Raw genomic sequence first — 18,441 nt, forward strand, 5'->3', positions numbered from 1 at the left:
CCCGGGTCCAGCTGGGGCTCGACAGTCCGCGCCCCCACGGCGGCCGACGACGCCTGACCCCCCCACATGAAACGTGTCCTGGCGGTGGTATTCCCTGAGCTTGATAGGCAGTTACAGGAGAGACTGCAGCAAGGAGGGGGTAGGTACATGGCTGTTTGTCGTGTTATGTGTCGCCAGCTTTTGGAAATGCTCTGTAGCCTGGATACACTCCCAGAGTTAATATGTGCAGTGCATTCTCTGTTCCCCAATGTCACCTGGTGCTCTTTTTCATCCCTTCCCCTCCTTGACATGTTCCCCTGGTGTGTGTGTAATCACATTTGCACATGGTCATCTACGGTGCCAGTAAATCTAAGTGCACATTGATTTCGGCATCATGTGGGAGGGTGGTCTGTGACTTGTGTTGGTACCTTGCCTGTGCCATGACCTGTTCACTATGTTGGGGGTCCATATTTGTTGTCACTGATGATGATTCTCAACATAGTAGTGTGACCTTTAAAATGAACACCCTTGCAGCATGCATGACCAATGTTGTGGCCTCAGACATGATGTGCATGAGTGGGAGATATGCATATTGCCATGACGGTTGAACATGGTACAGTTAGCTTATTCCAGGACCACGGAGCAGTGTGCCCACTATAGTCCCCTGAGACACCCTGGCCTCCTAATCATGTGTGTCATCCAACACTGTGCACATTCTCTGTGTGTTCAGCATAGGTCTGCCTCTGTGGCATTGTTCCCTGGCCTAGTTAGTATTTAGCAAATTTGTGCTACATGTGTCCACTGGAAAGGGATACACCATTTTGCTTGTGCATACTCACACTGGGCAGTGCCTGTGTGGCTATTCACAACAATCTGTTGATGGTTGTGTGTCACAAATATGTGTTGCCAGCCCCACGAGGTGATGTTGTGTAAATGAAGCTATTTTTCAAGCACAGTTATTGTAACCCTGAATAAGAGGTGTCACTTCTTGATCTGTATCAATCACATTGACTTAGGCATGGGGTGGGGTGTGCAGGAGAGGCATACATGTGCAACCCTGATTTTTCATTTCCAGGTCTGACTTGTGTGTGATACTTGGCTGTACAAAGAATCACCGTGCAGTGCCCCTGTAATGCTGGCCAGTGCTTAATTTACCTGCTTTGCAGCCTGTGTCAGTTTTTTATAAACATGATTCCTGCTCATACATTTTTAGCACCTGAGTGTGGTTCAGATGCAACGCTGTTTGGACTTTGTGTGATGACATCTGTGTGTACATTCTGGCTTGCCACGAGGGTGTCCCAACTGTACAGCTAGGCTTTTTTGCTACCCAATTGCAGGCCCATTAGCTAATGCATTGTCCTGGGTGTGGACATGTGTGTCACTCCAGATGACAGGCAGTAGGTCATATGTGTAGCCAACTGTGTAATCAGGTGCCGGATGGCCATGTGACAACTGACATAATTCAAGTTGTTACTCTTACAAAATTGTACCTTGTTACTCACAGCACTTGTCAACAGTTCTTCATGTTTTAAATGTGGGAATTTGATGATTTGTGTTGAGAACACTGATGTGCCTGCATGGAAAAAGTCGCCCAAGGAAGTGCACACCAAAATACATTTCCACTTTCATGGAACACACTGGCACATTTTCTAAGAAGCCACTGTTAAAAGTAAATGGTGTTGCAGACTCTCCATATACATGTTCCCACAGTGCTCTTGATTTTGTGAGACTCCTTTGTTGTTGGCGATACAAACTGATGAGTCTCAAGACATCTAGACCTCCATGGGCCCATGTATATGTACTGTCTGCAACACCATTAATTTCTAACAGTGGCTTCTTTGAAAAGGTGCCAGCTTCTTCAATGACAGTGTAAATGTACTTTTGTGTGCGCTGCCTTGTGCGACATATTTCATGCAGGCACATGAGAGTTCTTTTCACGAAATGGCGAATTGGCACATTCAAAACATGTAGATTGTGTAAAGTATTGTGAGTCCCAAGGTAGCGAAATTTATTGGTTTTGTGTTCCAAGGTACTTACAGGTCTCCGAGTGTGGTGACACCTTGAGTATTGAGGTGGGTCAGTTTACAATGGGTGCACCACTACTGTTTCTTTCAGTTTAAACAAGGTGGCATGACTTCATTGTATTGTTGTGCTCACCGGTTCACAGACACTAGCTTCTCAGTGTATTTCTCAGTCAAGTTGTGGCCTTTTGTTGTCTTTTTTTCCTGGTGTCCAAGTGGCATAGTGGGTATACAAACTGGGCAGTACAGGGCTTACATATGTGCGGAGTTATCTAGCTGTTACTCATGATGCATTGCTTGATATGCACTGTGACCAATTGTTCTTGTGCTTAGGTGTCAGATGTATACAGGTGACTGATGCATTTCGGTTTCTTCTCCTTGCCCACAGCATCATCATCCACAACCGAGGGAGACACCCAGCGGCAGTGCCACCAGTGCTGTGGAATCAGAAGCACCCAGTGGCACGGAGGGCGAGGGGAGTCAGTCGGAGGACTTGTCTGGACATGATACCAGCTACGACGCCGACGGGTCCGAGGCTGACCTCCCTGCAATACCAACTGGCAGCATCCCCACATCTATCCCCGCCTCCTCCATTACCATCTCCGCCCTCCCAGTTGCTCCCGTCCCTTCTGTCCGTGCAGAGTCCCACCACGTCTCCTTCATCCCAGGCACTGCACCCCCTGCCCCTGTCACCCCTGCTGCCCTCAGTGAAGAGTCTGTGGACATACTGCGGCAGTTGCAGGTTGGGCAGGCATCGGTGCTGACTGTCCTCCATGGACACACTAAACTGCTCACAGAGATGGTGTCGTTCATGGAGGGCATGTCAGCAACGATGTCTGACCAACGCAGGTTTCTGCGGTCCATGGACTCTTCCCTGACGGCAGCAGTTTCTCTCCTGAAGCGCTCTGTACCCCCCCCCACCCCGGACCCATCCACACTGCCTTCTCCCATGCCTGCCCAACGCACACCCAGACAGTCACGGGCACGCACGCCACCAGACACATCCAGCACACCCCCAAGTAAGGCACAGCGCACACCTCCTGGCACGCACACTCAGGAGGATGTAGGCACACCCACAGGGGCTGGGGGCAGACGACATACACGCAGCCACAGTCGCAGTCCGCAGTCCTCACAACCCTGTTCCTCCAAAACCACTCCCCTTAGCTCCCCTGCCAAACTGTCACCTAAGGAGACCTGTATGTTTGGGCTGGGCCTCGCCCCCACTGAGCCACGACCCCACAAGCAGGCGAGAAAGTCCCCGGGCACAGGAGTTGAGTCCCCCACCATGTCCACCCCCTCCCCCAAGAGCGCTGCACCCCATCCCTCGGCCACCACACCCTCCGTTGGCCCTGGGGTATCTTCAGGTGCAGGGGTTAGTATGGAGGCCCTAGCAGCAGTGTGCAGCGCCGTGTTCACCTCCACCTTTGGTGCTGCCCCTTTGGTGCTGCCCCACCCCTGTGGTGGAGACGTCCACCCCTGCACCCACCACACCTACCCCTCCCCCTCATGTCCCTGCGGTGCCTGGTCCTGTCACAAATGATGCCCCCCCCCCCCCCGGTCGACAAACCTTGAGGTTCCTTAGTGCAGGCAAGGTAGGGGTGGACGCGGTCCCCTACGTCCACCCTTGGACTTTAGAATTGGACTGGCCATTGGCCTTTGTACATAGTATCTATTACATTAAATTTTTTTTGGTGCTGAATAAAGCCTTTTCTTTTACTTTCAACACTATTGCATTTCAGGTACTTGATGTTGGTGATGAGGCGCCAGGAGTTGGTGTTCTGGTAATGTGTTAGGGTTCTGAGAAATGTTTTTGTATGATGGTCATGAGGTGGACCATGGTATCTGTGTGCCATAACAATGTCCCTGCAAAGATTCCTTGGTAGTGTGTGTTTGTTTAGTTTGGAGACATTGTCCCAAGGAGTGTTCCTTCCTCTCTGGCACCTGACATCTTCCCTGCAAACAGTTGCACAATTGTTGTGCTGACCTGTGTCCACATTTCCTTTGTTGGTGACGGATCCCTTCAACAATGGCCATGCCTGCTCACCGATGTCTCCTGCTGAATCGTCTGTGCCATCCTTGCTAGTCACTGTACTTGTGTTTTGGGTATGTAGGAATGCCCTCAGGGACACATTGGCCCTTTTCAGCACTATGCATGTGTGCAATCACGGCCTACCACACAAATGGTACTTGTTATGCAGGGTATTTGGGCACATGACTCACAATTGTGGACATTGTATGTGGTGGAATTGAACCCTATTCCTTCCATGAGAGACAACATCTTGGTGGCTGGACCAGCACCTGTACATTCCTATCAGTCCTGGGATGTGCGTGACAGTGTGTGTTCCCTCTGGCTATCTTAGTTTTGTATGCAGTTACATGACTATACAGTCTGTTGGCATGAAATCAGGGTTTGTATTGTGCTGCATCCGCCATGGGTGGGAATGCATGTGTTATATGTCCTCACACCCACATGTGGTATGTCATGCAGTATGTGACAGACATCCATCGTCCTGGGAGTGGGACCCTGCTGTCAGTGATGTGTTGTAATGGCACTAAAATCATAGTCCAAAGTTAGGGATGTGTCCATACCACCATGTAGGTGTGGTCATCTGACGATGGTGTACACCCCCATATCTCTGTCCACTGCTAGGAGTCATATGCACCCACCCCTCATATTGCAGGCCACTGCTAGGAGTCATATGCACCCACCCCTCATATCTCTGTCCACTGCTAGGAGTCATGTGCACCCACCCCTCATATTGCAGGCCACTGCTAGGAGTCATATGCACCCCCCCTCATATCTCTGTCCACTGCTAGGAGTCATATGCAACCACCCCTCATATTGCAGGCCACTGCTAGGAGTCATATGCACCCACCCCTCATATGTGTGGACACTGCTAGGAGTCATATGCACCCACCCCTCGTATTGCAGGCCACTGCTAGGAGTCATATGCACCCACCCCTCATATCTCTGTCCACTGCTAGGAGTCATATGCACCCACCCCTCATATTGCAGGCTACTGCTAGGAGTCATATGCAGCCACCCCTCATATCTCTGTCCACTGCTAGGAGTCATATGCACCCACCCCTCATATCTTTGTCCACTGCTAGGAGTCACATGCACCCACCCCTCATATTGCAGGCCACTGCTAGGAGTCATATGCAGCCACCCCTCATATCTCTGTCCACTGCTAGGAGTCATATGCACCCACCCCTCATATTGCAGGCCACTGCTAGGAGTCATATGCACCCACCCGTCATATTGCAGGCCACTGATAGGAGTCATATGCACCCACCCCTCATATTGCAGGCCACTGCTAGGAGTCATATGCACCCACCCCTCGTATGTGTGGACACTGCTAGGAGTCATATGCACCCACCCCTCATATGTGTGGACACTGCTGGGAGTCCTCTGCACCCACCCACGCACCCCCTTGGAGCAGTACACTGCTGGCCTGGACCTACACACACCAATATGAAGGTAACATGCTGGGCCAGTCCTCTACACCCACATTCCTGGCGTGTGTACGCCTCGTATTAACGGGGTATGTGTGACACGCACCATACCCACGCATTCATTGCGTGTGTACAGTCCGTATCACTGTTCTAATGGTGCCGTAGGGGTACGTGTGGTACGCACAGTACCCACGCATTCATTGCGTGTGTACGGTCCGTATCACTGTTCTAATGGTGCCGTAGGGGTACGTGTGGTACGCACCGTACCCACGCATTCATTGCGTGTGTACGGTCCGTATCTCTGTTCTACTGTGCCGTAGGGGTACATGTGGTACGCACCGTACCCACGCATTCATTGCGTGTGTACGGTCCGTATCTTTGTTCTAATGGTGCCGTAGGGGTACGTGTGGTATGCACCGTACCCACGCAATCATTGCGTGTGTACGGTCCGTATCACTGTTCTAATGGTGCCGTAGGGCTACGTGTGGTACGCACCGTACCCACGCATTCATTGCGTGTGTACGGTCCGTATCACTGTTCAAATGGTGCTGTAGGGGTACGTGTGATACGCACCGTACCCACGCATTCATTGCGTGTGTACGGTCCGTATCTCTGTTCTACTGTGCCGTAGGGTTACGTGTGGTACGCACCGTACCCACGCATTCATTGCGTGGGTACGGTCCGTATCTCTGTTCTAATGGTGCCGTAGGGGTACGTGTGGTACGCACCATACCCACGCATTCATTGCGTGTGCACGGTCCGTATCTCTGTTCTACTGTGCCGTAGGGGTACGTGTGGTACGCACCATACCCACGCATTCATTGCGTGTGTACGGTCCATATCTCTGTTCTAATGGTGCCGTAGGGGTACGTGTGGTACGCACCGTACCCACGCATTCATTGCGTGTGTACGGACCGTATCACTGTTCTAATGGTATTTTTTTTTTTTTGAATCTATGTACTTAGAATGATATTATCAACCAAACAGCACACATAACAATTTCCATTATTACCTAACAATTTTATCAACAACTTCGCAAACATAACACTGCTCCCAGGGCTTTAACTGGAGGGGGTGTCTGTGGGGATGTGACCACCAGCACTTTATTTTTGGGAGCCACGAAACAGGTCTTTATAGGGCTCTATTTTCCGACCTCACAAACGTATTCCATTTTTTTTCTTTATTGCACTGCAGTGACACGGTGAGAGCGTGCACATTGCTCACTACTTAGAAGTGCTGACATCATGCCAAGTGACTCACATTGTAGGAGAAGGGAAATCCTTTAAAGAGAGCCATTTTCTCTCAGTATTTCCCTTCTCTTTTTGCAACGCACTAGCAACCTCATTGTGGGGTGATTAGCAGACAGACCACCATGCGCGCAACGCCCATTGCCCCGGACTCTCTGACACAGCTTCCCGGACGCACACACAGAGCCGCACCCGAGTACTTCACCGGTCTTCAAAACATCATTTTTTTGTAAAGGAGACTCTGTTCTTTTTCACCCCTTTTTACAACCCCTACATGCCCACTCTGCCTGTTGCTGAAAGAATTAGGCTCCCCCGAAATTTCCCTCTGGTTGCGCCTCTGCAAACGACCACAACAAGGCAACTCCAGCACAAACCTGCTCTCACTTTACACACAGTCTTGTTTTAGTGCTACGAAAACACACACTTTGCCTGCCTCTCTAAGTTCTCACACCCCCTCTTTAATATGAACATAAAAGCTTTTCAATTACTTTTATATTCCTATATTGTACTTCACATGGAAATATAGAACTCAAGGTTCTCACCACCCCAAATTAGCTCTCTGGAATACTTTCTCAAATATAAGAAGTACAGGTATTCAGTATCTGTCAGTGTACCTATAAACAACTAGACAAAACGTTATGTTTCTGAATTAACGTATTACACTTAAAAGCTCCTTTACATTTCTTTCACTAGATGTACCTTTGTTTAAAACACCACCAGAGAAGGGTGTTGAAGTATGCTCCACAGAGAGTAACTCAAAGCGTTGTTATTCTTTATTAAAAAATCTGCCTATCAATGCTTTTCGCAAGCCTTTTCAACGCATTAAGAGGGTAAGTGGATGAGTATAATACGTCGTATTTAAGATCAGGGGCAGACGATGCACGGAAATAAGAACGTATAGTTGAATAAAGGGCGAGTGGATGCATGGCCAGATGCATCAATAGATAGATACATAGATCAATGTATCAATGTATGGATGTATGGAAGGATGAATGGATGCAAAGACCAGTACTTACGATAGACGGGTGGGCTGATAAATGCCTAGGATTGATTCTGGGACAGATATATCTATGCATATATAGGCTTATCGCTGCATGAATGGCACAGTGCTTACTATAGGCGAGTGCGCTCATAGATGCTTAAGATAAGCGGACAAACAGATTTATATATATATATATATATATATATATATATATATATATATATATATATATATATATATATATATATATATATATATATATATATATATATATATATATATATATATATATATATATATATATATATATTCCCATACGAGTGCTCAACACTTGAGGGTGCACTCGGGAGACTGCAATCTTGCTCAGACACCGCCAGCGCTCCAACCACTCACTGAGCCTGACGCGTTTCGGACATATCCTTAATCATAGGCTGACTCCAGTAACTGATATGGCAGCTGACATTTATTCAAATAATCTTCCTCCAATGGGATCGTTGGTTCTTCACCCAATGCCTTCTGGGATTTGTAGTGTCTTGCTGCCAAAACTCTTGCCCCAATGGGATGTGGTAAGTGAAAGTTCCTTCAGCCCTCACTGGGCCGTGAGGCGCAGGCAATGTCCATATTTATAAGCACTCTCCCCACATATAGCGACGACGTGATTCCGCGCTGTGGCCCCTTCCTTGATCCAAGGGTGGTGCTACCCTCCTACGCCTGAGCCGGCGCGAAAATATTCCCATACGAGTGCTCAACACTTGAGGGTGCACTCGGGAGACTGCAATCTTGCTCAGACACCGCCAGCGCTCCAACCACTCACTGAGCCTGACGCGTTTCGGACGTATCCTTAATCATAGGCTGACTCCAGTAACTGATATGGCAGCTGACATTTATTCAAATAATCTTCCTCCAATGGGATCGTTGGTTCTTCACCCAATGCCTTCTGGGATTTGTAGTGTCTTGCTGCCAAAACTCTTGCCCCAATGGGATGTGGTAAGTGAAAGTTCCTTCAGCCCTCACTGGGAATATATATATATATATATGTGTAGGAATATATCCATCAATTAAAAGATGGTTGAATGGCGCAGTGCTTAGGATGCATGGATACTGCGCTTTAATTGGACCGGGTCTGGGGACCACCACTTATTTTCAGGCAGCCTCCAAACGACTCTCTACCAGGCTCTATTTTCGGCCCTCTCAAAGATAGTCAATTTTTTTTTTATTACACTGCAGTGACAGCATGCACATCGATCTACGCATGCTTATTTTGCTCAGTACTGAGAACGGAGACATCACACTAGGTTACCCACGTTGTAGAAGAAAGGGAAATCCTTTAAACAATGTTTTTTTCCGAACCTACAATAATTGGAGAGGATTTTCTAAAGCACACAATGATACTTATCTTGATTTAGACCACGCCCAAACCTGCATAGCCCACACCCCTTTAAAAGCATTGCCCCCCCCCCCTTTTGAAGCACCCCCACTCTTTTTTCTTCCACTTAGAACCCTAACTACACCATAGTAACAAACAAACAAACAGTGTAACCTTCCATTAAAATCTACAATGGCACCAAGTTTCATAATTTTCCATCAACGCTATCAGCCTTCTACCACAGTACAGGAGTGTTTATCAGCACAAAGATGTCTTATCCACAGACATGTTGTGTCATTCCTGTACCTGTCTGCTGGAACACTCATCACCAAAACTTATTAAAACATGGGAATTTGCCAGAAAAACATATACCATACCATAAAGCGATTCATAAATGGGCACACTGCCACTGCACCACCTCCCCATCCTTCCTTAACTTTACAAAATTAAAGAAAGAGCCACACCAAACCTAGTAAACACACTATACCAATACAAGAACTTAATTTCAACAACCGTCTACCGGAACACTCATGAGAAAAGAGTATTAAAACAGATACATTTGCGGGTAAAACATATACCATGCCACAGGGCACTTTATAAGTGCTCCCAGTGGTACTACATCACCTTCAGTAGCTTGACATCTGCACGTTACTAAATTCTGAGTTTTAATCAGAAACATACCCACCTCCCCCACACCCACCCCCTTCCTTCCTTAACCATACAAAATCAAACAGAAACCCCCACCATTCCTAGTAGCGACACTATACCCATACACAGGCTTAATTTTAAGAGGTGTGTGCCGGAACACTTATCAACAAAAAGTATTCAAACATGCAAATTCGCGGGAAAAACATAAACAATACCATAGCACGGTTAATAAATAGGCCCACTCAAACTACATTACCTTTACTAACTACACATGCCCACGTTACAAATGTCCATTTTATAATCAGCAACATATGCACCTCCCCCACCCCCACCTATACCCATGCTTAACCGTACGAAATCAAACAACGAGACACTGCACTCCCGTTACCGCCACTATAGCCATACATAGACTTAATGTCAACAGGTGTCTGCCAGATTGCTCATCAGCTAAACGTATTAAAACCTGCAATTTTGCAACTCAAACATACACCATACCATAAGACGGTTTATAGTCACAGTACCACTACACCACCTCAACACCCACCCTTGCTAAACTTTACACAATAAAAGAAAGAGCCCCAGCAAACGTAGAAGTGCCACTATAGCCAAACAGAGGCTTAATTTCAACAGATGTCTGCTGAAATACTAATCAGCAAAACTTATTAAAACATGCAAATTTGCCACTAAAACACATCCCATGCCATAGGGCGCTTTATAGGTGCTCCCAGTGGTACTAGATCACCTTTAGTAGCTCGACATCTGCACGTTACTATATTCTGTGTTTCAATCAGCAACATAACCAGCTCCCCCACACCCACCCCCGCCCTCGCTTAACCGTACGAAATAAAAACATAAACCCCCACCATTCGCAGTAGCGCCACTATACCCATATACAACATTAATTTTAACAGGTGTCTGCCGGAACACTTATCAGCAAAAAGTATTCAAACATTCAAATTGGCGGGTAAAACATAAACCATCCCATAGCACGGTTTATAAATGGGCCTAGTCGAACTACACCACCTTTACTAGCTAGACATCTATATGTTACGAAAGTCGTTTAAACACTCTGTAGAGTGGATAGCAGGGCATAGGAAGAGTAAACAAAGTTCTAATTCACAAACTTTTGATATACAGTCCCTTTACTGTATCTACATTAAAGATATTAAATGGAATGAATAAATTGACGAGTGTCTCAAAAGGGATAGTGAAGCTCACCATCAGTAAAACACGAACCACTTCAACACCTACATATATCCGCCACAGCGACATAGCCTGACAAATAGTATCACTTATAATCAAATGTAGTTCTCTAATGTCAACAAACTTGTACAGAAAATATACCACACATTTACATTTTTTATCTCTCACACATTTATAAAACTTCTCTTCTAAAGAAGCACTCCCCAACTACTTCTATTCCATAAGAACAGACAATAATTAATATGTTTACTACCATATATTTTAGTATATCTACCTTTTTATTATTCACTAGTCAGAAACTACAACAAGCATTAAAAATGCAATAGGTCTCGCCTTTGATTAAGTTAAAGCCATTTGCTTTGCTATACAATACCATTATCAAAGCAAATGGCTTTAACTTAATCAAAGGTGAGACCTTCTGCATTGTCAATGCTTTTTTTTTTCTTCAACTGGGAAACGGGGGGACTGTTTTCTATGCTTGCTGGAGTGTCCGTGGCACACTTGCCCCACTACTAGTCCTCAGTGTGACATATGATAAGTCAAATACTATACTCAGGGCCACTGGAATTTAGCGGGAGGTGAAAAACAAATTATGTGGCAGGGCTGACAATTATGCAACAACAACAAAATCAAATTATGTGGCCTAATGCATGACATTCTGTTAGTATTTCCTCATTATTTTACAATTGTTACATATGCTAACACTATCTGGCAAAGGTATCTCATTAGTACCACGTCAACGCCCAAAAACAGAAATAAGCAACAGAAAGGTGAACAGTCCACCTTTGTAAATGTCCTTTCTCTGCGTGGCAAGAAGTGTTACCACTTTTCAGTAGCTTTTGAACAGTTTAAAGCTTGAAACAAAATAGTTTATTCTGGAAATCTGCAGATTAGTGATTATGTGGCAAATGCGCAAAACAATAATTATGCGAAATATGCGACAGCCGCAAAATCGCATAATCCCAGTGGCCCTGTTGAAGAGAAGCACCTTGAGCCGTGCATGCAGCTGCCTTGGAGATACTCGCAGGAAGCAACAAGAGATGAAGCGCCATGAAGCATATCTTTCTTGACCCCCCCCAAGAAAAACGTGTGAATGCATCGATCAAACCTTGCTTATACTTTGAGAACTGAGACTGAATTGTAAAGAGGAGCCACTGACAGTGGGAAGAGATAAACGAAGGGTTTATATTTGCATTTTTACCTCACCAGGCAGAGAGTGCCGGGTGCTTTATATAGGGACACGCTGTATATATAATAGACAACAGGACAAATGGATGTATGAAACAGAGCTTTTCCATAATTTCTGAGCACAGATGAAAAATTGACCACCTTATTTATTTATTTATTTATAAAGTTTTATATAGCGCGAACCAGATCCCAAAGGATATCAGAGCGCTTTACAATCGAACTAGAACTAGAAGGACAATAATGTAAACAACAACAAATTAGAAACCCAAGTGATCATAAGGTACATGAAGATTCCAAATGGAAGTTATGTTAAACAATAGTACAGGGTAACGTAAGTGGGACACAGTATGACAAAAAAAGTGTAATAGTAAATGTTGAAACTAAGGAAGTAGGAACAATGACATCGGGCCAGAAGCCAAGACCAATTACTGAAGGAGTTTATTCATCAGGAATCTTTTGACTTCCAGTTTGAACACCGTTGTTCTGGAGATTCTGCGTATTTCTGGTGGAAGAGAGTTCCATATCTTTGGAGCCGCGCCAGAGAAGGCTCTGTGACAGGATCTCTTTTTGTTAAGGATAAGTGGTTTCAAGAGTAAGGTAGTGGCGCTTCTAGAGGCTCTTACACCGCAGGATAGTTCAAGTTTTTGTGCCAGGTACCTGGGCGTATTGAAGTGGATGGCTTTATGCGTCATAGTGGCAATTTTTTGCTGGATTTGTGCTTCGTAGGGGAGCCAATTTAGGGTTTTTAGGACTGGCGATATGCGCTCATTGCGTTTGGTGCCTGTAACCAGTTTAGCAGCAGCATTCAGAGAAGCCCTTAGCGGAGCCAGGGTGTATTTGGGCAGGCCACAGAGGGTAGCACTACCGTAATCTAGCCTCGATAGGACAAGTGCTTGAACCACCTACTTGAAATCCTTAAGTGGAAGGAAAGGTTTGATATTTCTGAGTGTCCTTATCAAGTGGTTTGCTCCTTTACATGTATAGCTGATATGATTTTTCATATTCAGGTTCTTGTCCATGGTAACTCCTAGCGATTTGGCTGAATCTACGATGAACGGAGTGCAGTTGAAAGCAGTGAGGTGGCTCAGCCAGATGTCAAGATTGGGGGTGTGATTCTGAGGGGAGACGAGCAGGAATTCTGTTTTTGAGGTGTTAAGCAGGAGATGGTTCTCGGTTAACCAGTTTTGAGTATATGTTAGGGTGGTGTTGAGTGAGATGATGTTCTCCGGGGATGAGATTTTCAAATAGAGTTGCGTGTCGTCGGCATACATGTGGAAATGAATATCCATGGAATTAAGTGAGTTAGCTAATGGTTCCAGGTAAAGGTTGAAGAGGATAGGAGATAAGGCAGATCCTTGGAGGACCCCCATGAGAACAGGAGAGGGCTGGAAGAGAGAGTGATTTGCCTTGACTCTTTGCGATCTGTGGTGTAGGAAAGACGAGAACCACTTTAGCACCTGATCACCAAAACCCATCCTGTTTTGCAAAATGGATAAGAGGTTGTCATGATTGACCGTGTCAAAAGCGGAGGAAAGGTCAAGGAGGATCAGTAGGCAGGTTTCGTTTCGATCGAGAATCTTTAGAATGTCATCCATAACATGAAAAAGGGCCGATTCGGTGCTGTGCCCCGTCCGAAAGCCGGATTGGTGCTGTTCTAAGAGTTGGTCATTCTCAATGTGAGCACAGAGTTGGGATTGAACACATTTTTCAGGGAGTTTTGCAAGGGTAGGGATGTTGGAGATAGGTCGGAAATTATTGAGATCGGTCCTATCAGCGTTTTTAGGCAATCAGGGATTGTGCCTTGTGATAGAGACGCATTTACAATCCTTGTCCAGGTAGGGATAAGTGCATTCTTGATTTCCTTGAAAATGGATGGAGGTAACGGGTCACTGAAGTGGTTGGAAGGGTTGATATTCAGGAGAATCTTTTTGATGTCTTGTTCACTGAATGGGGTAAAGGTGTCCCAGGCCGCATTGTTCTTGGGGTTCAGAGGGGTAAAGTTGTGCTTTTCAAAGAGGTCAGGTGGAGAGGCTGCCCTGGAAGAGAGCAGTACAGCCTCCTTAGCAGCGAGGTCACAGGATATGAGTTTTGATTTTTCAATGAAGAAAGCAGCAAGCTCGTCGCAAGAGGGTGGACTGCCTCCAGGTTCAGAAAGGATAGGACCTACAATTGATTGCTGCTTGACCAATTCGAAAAGTTTCTTGGGACGGTTTGCCGCTTGATCTAATTGGAGTCTGAAATAGTTAGACTTGGCGTTCCTGATTTGTTTGTAGTAGAGGCTCCTAGCGTCTCTTAGGAGTTTAAGTTGGTGCGAGGAGGGATTTGATCTCCAGGAGCATTCAATTGCCCTAAGGTTGCGTCGTTGCGTGTTTAGGTTATCATTATACCACGGTTTGGATATTTTTGTTGGAGCATTTTTATGTTTGATTGGAGCAATGTCATTCATGATGTTGGAGATGGTCCAATTGTAGGAGTCCGTGAGTAACTGCACCTCAGTCAGGTCCGCTTGAGAGGAGAGGGCAGATGTACAGTGGGCGGCTAGCTCAACAGCGTTTATTAGTCTGAGGTCCATTTTCCATATCTTTGATTTCATTGGTTGTGCCTTCCACAACTGTACCTCCTTGTTGATATAAAAAAGGATACAGTGATGGTCTGACCAGTCACATGGGGTAATGGAATCCAAGGTGACGGTCTGCCCTTTCGAAATAATGAGGTCTAGGATTTTTCCTTTATTATGAGTTGGTTGGTCACATTGCTGGGTCAGATCATGATCATTTAGAAAGGCTTTAAGGCTTGAGACTGCAGGGTCTTTGGGGTTAGCCCAGTGAAGATTAAAGTCACCAAGGAAGATTTGGGACATCGCTGAGTCAACATTGCTAGAAATGATTTCAAATAATTGCTCGATGAAGGGGAGATTGTCTCCCGGGGGGTGGTAGAAGGTGTGAAGTTTGCAGACCGGCAGGTTCATACTTGAGATGTTGAGACAGAAATATTCACAAGAGGAGGACGCAGAGGACTCAACAGGAGAGATTGAGAGCGTGTTTCTATGAATACAGGCTAAGCGCCCGCCCAGTTTCCCAGCTCTGTCTAACCTAATTATATCATGAGTAGGAGGTACTAGGATGTCTAGAATCGGTGTGGAAGCAGGATTTAACCAAGTTTCAGTGAGGATGATAATGTCCAAGTCCATGTGTTGTATGAGGTCGAAGATATCAGTGGCGTGTGTAATGGCTGATCTGCAATTTAGAAGTACACATTTAATTTGTAGTGTCTTTGTGGTGGGAGGGGTCTGGGTGATATTCACATGAGTGAGGTTGGTCTTATTGCTGCCTCTGGGATTGGTGGGCGGAACTCTATTTGGGTTAGACAGGATGGATTGTATTTGTCTCGGCGGGCTCATGTTGGGGTTGGACCAATTAGGGTAAGAGTTAAGCAGGTCCTGTAGATCTGTGGACGCAAGATAGGTCTCATATCTTCTAGGGCGAGAGGTGTCGTTAGGTAGGGGAATGGCTTTCCAGATGGAAGAAGGTAGAGGCTTGACCATTGAGTATCTATCGTTAGAGGGAGCTTTGGACAGGTTTGCCGCGGTGAGGAAAGATCTGAGCATGGGTGAAAGGTCAATAGAGAGGGCTTTCAAGCCATGTAGCTCAGACGTTAGAAGGTGTAACTGAAGAGAAATCTCATCTAGGCGCGCAGCCAAGTCTGGGTGTTGAGCGAGAGGAGGAGGGTGTGACAGGGAATCGATCAGTGATGGGAGGTCTCGGTGTCTACCTATGGGGTCCGGGGTGGTGAGGGGGACATCCTGTGGAGGAAGATGGTCATTTGAGTCTAGCTGAGATCCAAGTGCTTTTAATAGAGAGGTAGGTGTCTTAGTGAAGGGGTGGTGATCGTCGGACTGAGGGTTAGGACCAGGAATCATCAGATTGATTGACGTTAACTGATCATGATCTGTGGTGGGCATTTGCTTGGATTTCAGCCTCATATAAGACACCGGGAGAGGGCTGGGGAAAGATGACTCAATCATTGGAGGCAAGGCAAGATGGACATCATGGGTACTCTCTAGTCGGGGAACAGGTAGGCTCGGACTGGCTAGAGGTGCGTCGGATCTAGATAGCTGTGGCGCAGCACCCTGGGATGGGACCCCTCTGTGGTGATCAGGTGGTGAGGAGTGATTTAGAAGGAGATGAGGAAAAGGCCTTCCTGACGTAGCGGGGAGTGGGCTCGACGGGTCCTGAGAGATGTGAGGGTGAGTCTGGGTGACATTGAGTTTCGAGGAAGTCGCGTTTTTGAGTAACGGGAAGATGTTGGTTATCTTAAATAGATTCACATTGGACGCTTGGCTCAGGATGATACCATTGTTATAGAGGGTGATGGTGGTATTGGCGTTGAGTGAGGACGAAGGAGCAGTTGTGAGCTTGATGCCCTGAGGTGTTTTCCTAGAACTTGTTATTCGGAGCATAGAGTAGAAGACTTTTCGCCAGCAAGCTCTTTTCCTGGTGTAGAAAATAAGGTCATTAACTCTGGTACCGTTGATAGTGGAAAAGTAGACATCAGAGATTAAGGTTTCGGGCCCGGAGAAAGTGATGCTTATATTTCTTGGCCGCATTTTTCGATAGGTTGGGTGGGTAGTTGATGATGGAAGCGTTGGATCCAGAGGGATCAGGGCTCAGAGCCATTGTGAGACATGCGTCTATTGACCCTTGGATATGAATTGATGTTGAGGGGAGGATGGAGTTAAAGTGAGGAAAGCTGGAACCATAAAATGGGAAGACATCAACCAAAAAGCGATGTGAGCGGGCAAAGACAGCAGGACCACTCCCGGAAGCAACCCAGACCGCAGGGGATGAAGAAAGAATGTTTCTCTTAATATGCACTCACAAGATGTATGGTTAATTAATCACCTGCCCAATCCATGATGGCCGCCACACTCAGCTGATGAGGGTTGAGCCCGCTCCTTTCTATTTCCATGCTCAGCTGAACATGACCACCCCTCTACTTCTTCGATTTGATTCCGGTACTTGCATTAGGAGGCGCTTTAAAGATGGTAGGACATGTGGGGTGGGTGGGGGGGTACCTAGTGTACAATTCCTGTCACTTAGAACGGAAGAGGCCAGATTATGTCTATGCTTGAAAAAGCAAGGCATGCAATAGGATACTATGTTGTCTGATGCTTGTATAGCTGATGTGCTCTAGTGGCGCTCTCACTGTCCGAAGTGATTGCAGCTAGACCTGCATGTTTGGTTGTAGAAGAGTGTGCTAGTCGTAGGACCTGCTGGAGAAGAGTTGGGGGAAGGTATGTTATTAAACCACTGCTTCTGAGTTTTTCATTGAAGAGCAGTGTCTGATTTCGCTTGTGAAGATGTGCTGTCCATAATGTGACTGGGTATGTGGCTCTGTTGGTTGAACATGTTAACTTTTAACTAGTTGGAAGTGAATGATTTGTGACACCAAAGTGCTGTTTCCAGTTGCTTTTCCATTCTAGGCACGTTCATTGCTCTGCAGATGATTTGTAATGACATTTATATAGCACGTGGTACTTCATACGAGGCACTGAAGAGCTTTATAGCGAGTTGCACGCTACTTTGGGACCCTGGTTTAGTGGTTATTCGTGTTTTTTGGTATTAGATGTGTGCTTTAACACTGTCTGTTCTGCACTTACTCCAGTTGGTTTAAGGTGTAAGACAACTTGGTGGTAGCTTGTGCATTGCCATACTGGGATTATACCTGGTATTTCTATCTTGATATCTTCTGTTTGGGATGTTGTGTCCCAATTTCAGACCCAATTTCATACGGCGAGGGGATAATAACTCTCCCAATTTCACCGTGCACCTGTTTTTATATACCATATAGTCTCCTAGATCATTAAAAAGGAAATGAGGAGGGAGGAGCCTAGCGCTTGACCAAGATGGCCGCGTGAGCTTAGAGCTCCCGAGACCCTCGCGCCCTCCGTCGACTATCCTGACTCAAATCCTGATGGTATGCATGGCACCGTGTTGCTGAGTTGTCAGGGAGGCGATTGATGCTACCCGCGACCGGATCGCCCACCGGGAACCGGACTTATGACTGGCGAAAGATTGCGGCCTAACTCCCGGAGATGCCAGGGGCTAGAGTTGGCAGGATGCCCGACTCCTAGTTGATCAACAACGGCCTGGTGAGGTGTGAACTACCGGACGGAGGCCCTCGCTCTTTCACTTTCGGTTTCGTTCCCTTTGTCTGCCCGGACACTGTAGTACTCTGGGTGGTTCTATAACCCCAGGGACGCTCGGTGGGCGATTTTGGAAGAACAAGGCGGACCTGCTCACTCCTTAGACCTCTCTCTGAGAGGGGACGGTCCTCACTGCATTGGACTGC

Source organism: Triturus cristatus, chromosome 11 (genome assembly GCF_964204655.1).
Source record: "Triturus cristatus chromosome 11, aTriCri1.1, whole genome shotgun sequence".
Classification (NCBI taxonomy): domain Eukaryota; kingdom Metazoa; phylum Chordata; class Amphibia; order Caudata; family Salamandridae; genus Triturus; species Triturus cristatus.